This window comes from Pan paniscus, chromosome 4, assembly GCF_029289425.2.
Source record: "Pan paniscus chromosome 4, NHGRI_mPanPan1-v2.0_pri, whole genome shotgun sequence".
NCBI lineage: Eukaryota > Metazoa > Chordata > Mammalia > Primates > Hominidae > Pan > Pan paniscus.
The window spans coordinates 135,609,095-135,619,979 of record NC_073253.2 but is presented as its reverse complement, the minus strand read 5'-3'; positions in this window follow the sequence as shown (position 1 = coordinate 135,619,979).

Genomic DNA, 10,885 nt, shown 5'->3' with positions numbered 1-10,885 from the left:
TTATAATGCATCCCCCACTGCAGCACAACACAAACAGAACAAGGCCTGCTGACTCCAGACTCTACCGGTCACCTACTTCCCTACTTGCTTACCCCACCCCCTGCTGGCATAAGAGTATTTGTAAGACTAGTCTGGCCTTTCCCAGGCTCTCCAGAAATGCCCAACCTGGGGCCAAAATGTGTATGTGCATTTCCTGTGGTATCAGGTCTGATCCCACTGTGTTTTGTGTAAAGAAACAGGAGTAAATGATTGGCTTGGGTCTGAGGACTTGGTACCCCCAGATTTTGCTGCCCCCCTCACTTGTATCACATATAAATACCAAACACCCAGGACTGTTTTGGGTGTCACCAACACACCCCTGGGGCCACAGACACACCTATTTGGACAAACAGGGACCTAATAAATAATTGAGTCCATGGAAGCCAGACAGGGTAAGGGAGATAGCAGGCAGAGGACCTGCCCATTAAATGGGATAATGGTGGAAGACCTAGTGTCTGAGTCTTAAATTCTTTTCTTTTCTTTTTTTTTTTTTTTGAGACAGGGTCTCACTCTCTCACCCAGTCTGGAGTGTAGTGGCACAGTTATAGCTCACTGCACCTTTGACCTCCTAGGCTCAAGTGATCCTCCCACCTCAGCCTCCAAGCTAGTTGGGACTACAGCTGCACACCACCATGCTCAGCTAATAAGTCTTTTATTTTATTTTTGAGACGGAGTCTCGCTCTGTCGCCCAGGCTGGAGTGCAGTGGTGTGATCTCAGCTCACTGCAACCTTCACCTCTTGGGTTCAAGTGATTCTCCTGCCTCAGCCTCCCAAGTAGCTGAGATTACAGACATGTGCCACCACGCCTGGCTGATTTTTATATTTTTAGTAGAGACAGGGTTTCACCATGTTGGCCAGGCTGGTCTCAAAAACTCCTGACCTCAGGTGATCCATCCGCCTCAGCCTCCCAAAGTGCTAGGATTACAAGCGTAAGCCACTGTGCCTGGCTGCCCAGCTAACGAGTCTTAAATTCTTTTGTCCAACAACACCTAGGAATTCCCTAATTTAGCTGTGTCCCTGGGATCTGCCCTGTGAGGATGGAGGAGCCCACTAGGGGGTGTAAGTGAAGGAGTTCCTGGAGCTAAATGAGCAAAGGAAAATGTGGTCCATTATTTGCAAATCCTGTTGACTCTATCTTCAAAATATACCCATAATCCAACCACATCTCCCCACCTCCAGCACTGCTACCCTGATTCAAACAACCATCATTTCTCACCTGAATTATTTCAGTAGCTTCCTGGTCTCTTGTAATAACCCCCCTGCTTCCACTCTTCCTCCCTTGCCCAAAGTCCATCCTCCACACCATACATGTCCTTTCAAAAGGCAGTTGAGCCACATTACTCTTCGGTTCAATACTCACCCAACACATTCCCATTACTCCTAGAAGAAGAAGAAAAAAAAATCAAGCTCCTTGTCGTGGCCTGCAAGATTCACACCCTGGCCCCAGCCCACCTCTCTGACGGCATCTCACACCAGCCTCCCCTCGCTCACTCCTTTCTAACCACACTGGCCTTCACCTGTTCTGCAAAACCTGTTCCTGCCTGAGGATCTTTGCAGGATCTATTTTCTCTGTAAGGAAAGCCTTTCCCCCATATCCTTACATGACAATCTGTGACCTAGGTTTCATCTCAGACGTTAGCTACTCACGGAAATCTTCCTTTTCCATCCTATCCTAAGTTTCTTTCTTTTTTTTTTTTTTTTTTTTTTTTTTTTTTTTTGAGACGGAGTCTCGCTCTGTTGCCCAGGCTGGAGTGCAGTGGCATGATCTCGGCTTACTGCAAGCTCCGCCTCCCGTGTTCACGCCATTCTCCTGCCTCAGCCTCCGGAGTAGCTGGGACTACAGGCGCCTGCCACCACGTCCGGCTAATTTCTTTCTTTCTTTTTTTTTTTTTTGTATTTTTGGTAGAGACGGAGTTTCACCGTGTTAGCCAGTATGGTCTCGATCTCCTGAACTCGTGATCCGCCCGCCTGGGCCTTCCAAAGTGCAGGGATTACAGGCGTGAGCACCGCGCCCGGCCCATCCTACCCTAAGTTTCTCTCTTGGGTCACTCTCCATCACATTTCTCTGTTTTATTTTCTTCCTAGCAGTTACCACTACTAGTAACTGCCTCATTTATGTATTTGTTTATCATTTATTGCCTGACTGTCCACGCACGCACACGCTGAAATGCACAGTCCGTGGAGCAGGTATCTGTCTTGGCCGCGGCGCCTAGAGCGGCGCCTGGCACGTAGTGGCTCTCAATAAATACTTGTTCAATGAGAGCATACAAAGGACCGGGCTGAGAAAAGAGCCGCGCTTCTCCTGGAGGCCACACGAGGGCACTGCTCCCCACAGACCGGATTGCTAGGGCCGCTCCCTTAGGCCCAGTGGCTGCGGACCTGCCGGGGCGCAGAGATGGAGACGCCCAGATGGCAGGGAGAGATCCTAAACCCTCAGCCTTGCCCTGGCCCACCGCGGAATGGCCCGGAGAGATGGGGGGTTGGGGAAGAACAACAGGATGGGGAAGGGAGGGCCAATCAGGCTCATCTGAATGTAGGTCAGCCACACCCCACATATTGAATACCAAGAATCCATCCCCTGAGAAAGGGCACCCACGCCGGCCCTACCCCCAGCCTCGAGTCTGGTCCAAGGAGGTCCCAGGGCAGGAATTAGAAGAGCATGTCACTATATTTCCAGTTGGGGAGGGGTGCTGAGTCTGAGTGAGGAGGTGGTTTCAGTGCCACAAGGAATAGAAACTGGCCTACGGCCTGAATGGGCCTTGAACCCCTGTGACCACTCCCTTCAAGAATGTGCCCCAACCTTACGGACAAGTGACTTAAAGGAGCCTGAGGGGGATGGGAGCAAGGATTTGGCGTGAGTACCTCCCCCACATGCACATACATACATGTTCCCTTCCCACCCAACTCCTGCCAAAGTTCAGAGTATTTATCCTTGCCCTTTCTGTGGCCCCAACTACCCTGGCTCACAGTGCTGCCTGGAGTAGTGGGCCACCATGCCTCCACCCTCCCCAGGTCTCACTTCCACCTCTGGGCCTGAGTGCCCTGGGCTGGGTAGGCTGGTGAGGGTTGGCCTGTGGGCACCAGTGGTCTCCCAGACAAGGCCCAGGGAAGGTGTGCTGTGTGGGTGAGCAGCCCTGTGTGTGGGCGCTGGAAAAAACCCTGACCTAGGAGTTCAAAGACTGGGTTCTCATCCTGGCTTAGTCACAGACTTATTGGATGTCTTTGAGTAAGACCCTTCCCTTCTCCAAGGCTCCATTTTCTTACATGTAAGTGGAGACAGTTGGGGTAGATTATTTCCAAGGTTCAAATCATACTTTCATGCAGTACACTGGACCTTAAGTGAGAGGAAGTGGCCTCAGGAATAGGATGCTTGGCTTGCTCACTTTCGGCAAGTGGAGAAGAGGTTTATCTTTGCTAAATGTAAATTTTCCTTCTTTCTTTCTTCCTTTCTTTTTTTGACACAGGGTCTTACTCTGCCATCCAGGCTGGAGTGCAGTAGCAATCATAGCTCACTGCAACCTCAAACTCCTGGGCTCAAGTGACCCTCCTGCCTCAGCCTCCTAAGTAGCTGGGACTACAGGCACGTGCCACCAAGTCTGGCTAACTTTTAAATATTTTGTAGAGAGGGGCTCCTATGTTGCCCAGGCTGGTCTCGAACTCCTGGGTGCAAGCCAATGGCTTCCCATAGTGCTAGGATTACAGGCATGAGCCTCCACACCCAGCCCCTTACAAGGTTTTTAACACTTTAAAAAAACAAAAAAATCTTATTGGCTGGGCACGGTGGCTCACACCTGTAATCCCAGCACTTCGGGAGGCTGATGCAGATGGATCACTTGAGCTCAGGAGGTCGAGGCCACCCTGAGCAACATGGCGAAACCCCATCTCTACAAAAAATACAGAAAACTAGCAGGGCATGGTGGCACACGCATGTGCTGCTAGCTACTCAGGAGGTTGTGGTGGGAGGATCGCTTGAGCCCGAGAGAGGTTGCGGCTGCAGTGAGCCCAGATCGTGCCACTGTACTCCAGTCTGGGCAACAGAGCGAGACCCTGTCTCAAAACAAAACAAAACAAAACAAAAACAAAAACAAACTTATTGTTTCACTCATTAAAAAATAAATATATAAATAAACATAAATTAAAATATTTATTAATGTGAGTCTAATTATAGATTCACAAGAAATTGCAGATCTCCAGCTTTCATCCAGCTTCGTCTGGTGGTAAATTCTTTCAGGACAGTAGTACAATATCAAAACCAGAAAAATGACATAGGTACTATATTGTTAAATAGACTGCCGGCCTTAATCAGATTTCACCAATTTCCATATGCACTCATGTGTGTATGTGTGTAGTTTTATGCAATTTTATCACATTTATAGGTTTACTTACAACGAGCTGGGCAAATTGTGCAATTTCCTTAAGCCCAATTTATAAAACTAGGGTGTAAATACTAACTTCCTCAGAGGAGTGTTGTGAGAATTAGAGATAATGTGTATAAAGTGTGTAGAGGCCGGGCACGGTGGTTCACGCCTGTAATCCCAGCACTTTGGGAGGCAGAAGCGGTGGATCACCTGAGGTCAGGAGTTTGAGACCAGCCTAGCCAACATGGTGAAACCCCGTCTCTACTAAAAATACAAAAATTAGCTGGGCCTAGTGGCACATGCCTGTAGTCTCAGCTAGGCAGGAGAATCACTTGAACCCGAGAGGTGGAGGTTGCAGTGAGCCGAGATCATGTCACTGCACTCCAGCCTAGGCAACAAGAGTGAGACTCAAAAACAAAACAAAACAAATAAACAAACAAAAAAAGTGCTTAGAGCAATGCCTAAAATATAGTAAGCACTCAATACATTTAAGTTTTCTTTTCTTTTTTTTTTTTTTTTTGGAGACTGGGTCTTGCTTTGTTGCCCAGGCTAGGGTACGGTGGTGCAAACATAGCTCACTGCAGTCTCTACCACTTGGGCTCAAGAGCGCTTTCCACCTCAGCCTCCCAAAGTGCTAGGATTACAAGTGTGAGCCACCACACCCAGTGGCTTTCTTAAGAAGAAGCATGTTTTGAAAAGTGACTTAAAATACACAAATATTTCATGTTTGTTACAGAAGAAAAAAACAGAAAATGCCCATAGGAGAAAAATGCTTACAAAACATAAATTTTTTCATCATACCCTTACCCAAAAACGACCACTGTTAATAATTTTACTCACACCCAAAATTTGAAGTATACTTCATTATCCCCATTTTACTAGTAAGAACACTGAGCCTCAGAAACATTAAGCAGTTTGCCATGGTCCCTGAGCCTGTGAGCCAGGAGCCGAGGTTTAATGCACACTCTTGCCTGGAGGAGCTCACCGCTGGGGGAAGCAAATAGGAGCATGAGAATTACCAATCCAAGGTAGACTAGGATGCCCAGCTGCTGCCAGGTACTGAGCACTTGCTGTGTTCTAGGTGCTGCCTTGGCACTGCACAGATTATCTCAGTGAGATAATCCTAATAGTGAAGCCCTCTGAGGTAGGTATCATTCCTACTTCTGAACAAGGAAACTGAGGCTCAGAGAGGTACCCTGCCTGAAGCAGAGCTAGGAGAGAGTACACCCAGGGTTCAAAACGGCATCAGTCTGATGCCTCAGCCTGAGCTTCAGAGCCTCTGCTCTGAGGGATGCAGACAGCGTGCTAGGGGAGTGTGTGTTGTGTGGAAGGAGTCTCTCCACTTGTAGCTTTGGACTTCTGTGACCCCAGAGCTAGGGTGCCCTTCCTTGACCCACTCTTAACCCAGGCCACCAAGATCCAACCAAGACTTGGAGTGGGCTCTGATAGCTGGAATCTGCTTCGACTCCTCACAGTGCCCACACTCCTTCACAAAGGTGAAGACCGTTGAGGGGAAAGAGGATGAGGTGTCAGAGACATCTAGTCTGCAGGATGAGACCACCTGAGCCCACCATCAACTGCTCTGACTCAGGCTTTCCAGGCCCCTCCAACCTAGACTTCCCGACTCAGAAAGTACTAGGAAGGAGACTGCAGGTACATGATATTTGAGTTTCACATTCATTATTTATGCTCCCCCTACTTCCAGAAAAGATTTAAAGGCGGCTTACAATAAAAGACATAGATAACAAGTAAATATTTAAAGAATGGGCTGGGTGAGGTGGCTCATGCCTATAATTCTAGCACTTTGTGGGGCCAAGGCAGGAGAATCACTTGTGGCCAGGAGTTTGAGACCAGCCTGGGCAACATAGCCGGACCCCGCCTCTACCGAAAAAAAAAAAAAATTTTTTTTAATTAGGCATGGTGGCATGTGCCTGTAGTCCCAGCTACTCAGGAGGCTGAGGCAAGAGAGTTGCTTGAGCCCAGGAGTTCAAGGCTGCAATGAACTGTCATCACACCACTGTACTCCAGCCTAGGCAATGGAGTGAAACCCCAACTCTGAAATAAAATGAAAATAAAGAATGACTAGAGAGCCCCATAATTAAATCAAATTGGAAGGGAAAGAAATTGTCTGACTGGGTGTGGTGGCTCACACCTGTAATCCCAGCACTTTGGGAGGCCGAGGAAGGAGGATCACTTGAGTTCAGGAGTTGGAGACCAGCCCAGACAACATAGTGATATGTCATCTCTACTAAAAATAAAAAAAAATTAACTGGGCATGGTGGTGCACCTGTAGTCCCAGCTACTTGGGAAGCTGAGATGGGATGATCACTTGAGCCTGGGAGGTCAAGGCTGCAGTAGGCTGTGGTCGCACCACTGCACCCCAGCCTGGGTGACAGAGCAAGATCCTGTCTAAAAAATAAATTACCCTCAAAATGCTGGGCTAAGGATAACGACTGCAACTGAGTCCCAAAACTTAACTGTGAGCTTCCTGGCAGTTGAGGCAAAAAAAGAACATATGAGTTCCACACCTGTTATTATCTAATAATAAAAGGAAGTACCTATACCAGATAGCCATGACAGTCAAGACTACATTACCAGAGGAATTTATTACATGGGACCTTATATGGAATAGTATCTGGAAGAGCACTTTTACAAAGGATATATAGAAAAGCTTTTTTTGTTGGTGTTCTTTTAGACACAGTCTTGCTCTGTAGCCCAGGCTGGAAGTACAGTGACACGATCATGGCTCACAGCAGCCTCAACTTCCACCTCCTGAGCTTAAGCAATCCTCCTACCTCAGCGTAGTTGGGACTACAGGTGCCTGCCACCATGCCCAGCTAATTTTTGTCTTTTTTGTAGAGGGAGGGTCCCACTATGTTGCCTAGGCTGGTCTTGAACTCCCGAGTTCAAGTGATCCTCCCACCTCGGCCTCCCAAAGTATTGAGATTATAGACATGAGCCACCACACCCAGCCATAGAAAGGCTTTTCATGTGAGTATCTCTTGTGTCCGTGGTTCTCAATCCTTTCAGAATCAATATTTCATTTTTTTATGACAAATAATGTTAACACCCCTTTACTATCCTGAAATGAAGTTTAAAGATAATATCCTATCTGTACATTTACTCTAAAGAAATTAATACTGGCTGGGTATGGTGGCTCACACCTTTAATCCCAACAATTTGGGAGGCCAAGGCAGAAGGATTGCTTGAGCCCAGGAGTTTCAGACCAGCCTAGGCAAAATAGTGAGAACCTATCTCTACAAAAAATTAAAAATTAGCTGAGTGTGGTGGTGCATGCCTATAGTCCTAGCTACTTAGGAGGCTGGGGCAGGAGGATCGCTTGAACCCAGGTGGTTGAGGCTGCAGTGAGCCATGATGGTGCTACTGCATCCCAGCCTGGGCAACAGAGCAAGACCCTCTCTCTACAAAATAATAAAAAAACCGTAATTAATATAAAAGATAAAATGATTTTTAAAATAACATTATTTCAATTGGCAAATGCCTGCTCACAACTACTCAGAAATCTCAATGAAGTAGCCCACTGAGTACAATCACACAGATTTACCTTGAATGTCACAGCTATAAATACTGCCTGATAACAGGTGCATTGTATTGGTAGCTCAGATATCACCAAAATGAACAACTCACACTAATTTCATTCCTGGAAGTCATTGCAAAAACTCTTGTTATATTTTTGTGTAAATTAGAGATGATTCTAGGCTCAAGTTATTACAACCAAGCTTTTTACTGATATGTGTCTGGTAGGACACTCAAAAGCAGTCAGGTAATTTCCTGACCCCTTTTTCTCCCAAATGCCTGAGGACTCCCCCATCAGTGACAACTAAATTCCTGAAATGTCCCCTAGGGGGCAGTATCTCTTTCTTTGCGAACCATTGTCTTAGACCAACCCTTAGTTAAAAAAACGAGCAAATGGATAATGTGAAATTGTTAAATTGCAGACCTGCAACTGCATTTCTAAGAGTAACCGAACTTGTACATTCCTGGTACAGAATGTGATGTGACCACATTCCAAGGTTAAGCACCAGAAAAGTTAACAGGAGCTCTGACGTATTTATATAGGGCTTTTCATTTTGCCAAGCACTTCAGAGATGCTATCTCCTTCAGTTGTCACAAGAACCTCCTAAGTAGATTGTTATTCTCCCCACTTATAGACGAAGAAGCTGAGACACAGAGAGAAAGGTTATCACACCCTATAAATCAGGCACTGTCAATTGTTATAGAATTGTCTCCCCAAGTCTTTTTTTTTTTTTTTTTTGAGACGGAGTCTCGCTTTGTCGCCCAGTCTAGAGTGCAGTGGTGCCATCACAGCTCACCGCAACCTGCACCTCCCAGGTTCAAGTGATTCTCCTGCCTCAGCCTCCTGAGTAGCTGGGATAAAAGGTGCCTGCCACAACGCTCGGCTAATTTTTGTACTAATAAATAGAGACAGGGTTTTGCCATGTTGGCCAGGCTGGTCTCGAACTCCTGACCTCAGGTGATCTGCCCACCTCAGCCTCCCAAAGGGCTGGGATTACAGGCATGAGCCACCGCGCCCAGCCTCCTCAAGTCTTTTGACAGCAACATGACAGCAAATAATTCATGATGGACATACTGGCCGGTGCCTGAATGCAGGGTAATTGTTTCAAGTTCTCATTTTTCACTTGAGGAATCTGAGGCTTGAAGAGAGAGATGGGTGTGTAATGAGGGAGGAATCACTTCCTCTCTGTGCTGGCCAACACAGAGGGGATGGCTGTAGGGGCAAAGTCCTTGGTCTGGAGATGTTAATCATTCAAAGTCACAAAAATGGGACCAGAAATAGAGAAGGATGGTTTGGGATCCAGCACATTATAAATATTCCTTCCTCAACATCTTCTGGAGATGACAGGGATTCCTGAAACCCCCTCACCTCCAAAAGCCTCTCCCTATCTCATCCATTCCTATCCTTCATCCTATTCAAATAGATCCTAGCCCCAAACAATCAGACAGCAGAGCCTGTTCATCCCTGAATATGCATGAAGCACGCTACTTCCAGGTGCCCAGCCAGCATAAGAAGGTACACGGGGACTCCAAAGGGCAGGCCTGAATTCTAATCTAATCCAGCTGTATGCCCAAACTGTTTGATTAACTGTCTCAGATGGGGTGAGAGAAGCCAGCCTGGGCCAAGAAGCAATGACCCCTCATCCTGACATTCCAAGTTTGGGTAACTCTGGGCTCATGGTCAGACCTACCCTCAATGGAGGTGCCCTTCTTTACCCCTCTCCCCAATGCAGCAGAGTTCAAGGGCTGTGCAGGATTCACTTCTGGTCAGAGGGGAATGAGAAGGCAGCTGAATCCTCTCCCCCAGGGGGCACAGCTTCCCTCTGACCTCTGAGCCTGAGTTGCTTTTTTGGGTTGAGGTTTCCAAAACTCTGGGTGGCCTTGCAGATCTAGCATCTCTTTGATAAGCATGGCCATCTCCCAGAAAGGAACACTTCATCTCTGAGGATGGCTAGCTCCATGATAAACCAACATTTTATTCAAGTTCCCACTTAAAAAGAAAAAGGAAAGAAAGCAAGAAAAAAATTTGGTCATAATAACCGCTGTCATTGAGTAAGTACCTACTATGTGCCAGGCATCATATTCCGCTTTATACACATGATCTGACTGAATCATCACAAAAGCCCTATAATAATAACTACTATTATTGTCCCCACTTTTCAGATGAGCAAACTGTAGGTAAGAGAAATTGAATAACATGTTCAAAGTTAGAAAGAAAAAAAACCCAACAAAATTTGAACCCCCAAGTATCTGACTCCCAAGACTGTATCCATTTCATTAGCTGCCCTGCTGTGCTTACCTAAGTGTCCTTCCAGTCTAGTGAGCCAGAGTTTCTTATCATTATCCCTCAGAACAGATGAAGGACTGAAACTCAGTAAAACTGATAATGTTACCCTCCACAGAAGCATAGAGATGGCGGCTGTCGTCTCATCCATTTGAGTGTTGAGCTTAGGAGAGCACAAGCCCAAGTGAACGAGGGGGTTTCAAATTGAGGCTGAGACACTCACTAGCTGGGTGACCTTGGGATGTTACCTTTTAAAGCTTCAATCCTTTAAAATGCAGATGATGATAACAGTGTCTAGTTTGGGGGATGTTGTGAGGATCAAGCAAGATAATGCATGTGCAGTGTTGATTACAGGGGAATTGTCACCACTAGCACCGCTTTCTTCCAGGTCCTCCCCACTGGGGAGCAAGTGCTCTCTCCAAATCAAGAACTCTGGCCTAGCAGTGAGTCAGCAGCACTCAGAGTCCCATGGAGCCTGCCTTTCCAGAGGCCCAGGAAACTCGCATGGGCTGGGAAGCAGGATGCCAGGGTTTCTGCTCTGCACTTGCCCCCTTCTGACTCACTGGTGGCCCAGGGCTAATCAGTCTCCAAGCCTCAGTTTGCTCATGGTCAATAGACAGTCAATAAAAGCAGGCTTGTCTGTCTGAACTCTACTTCCTTAGGACTA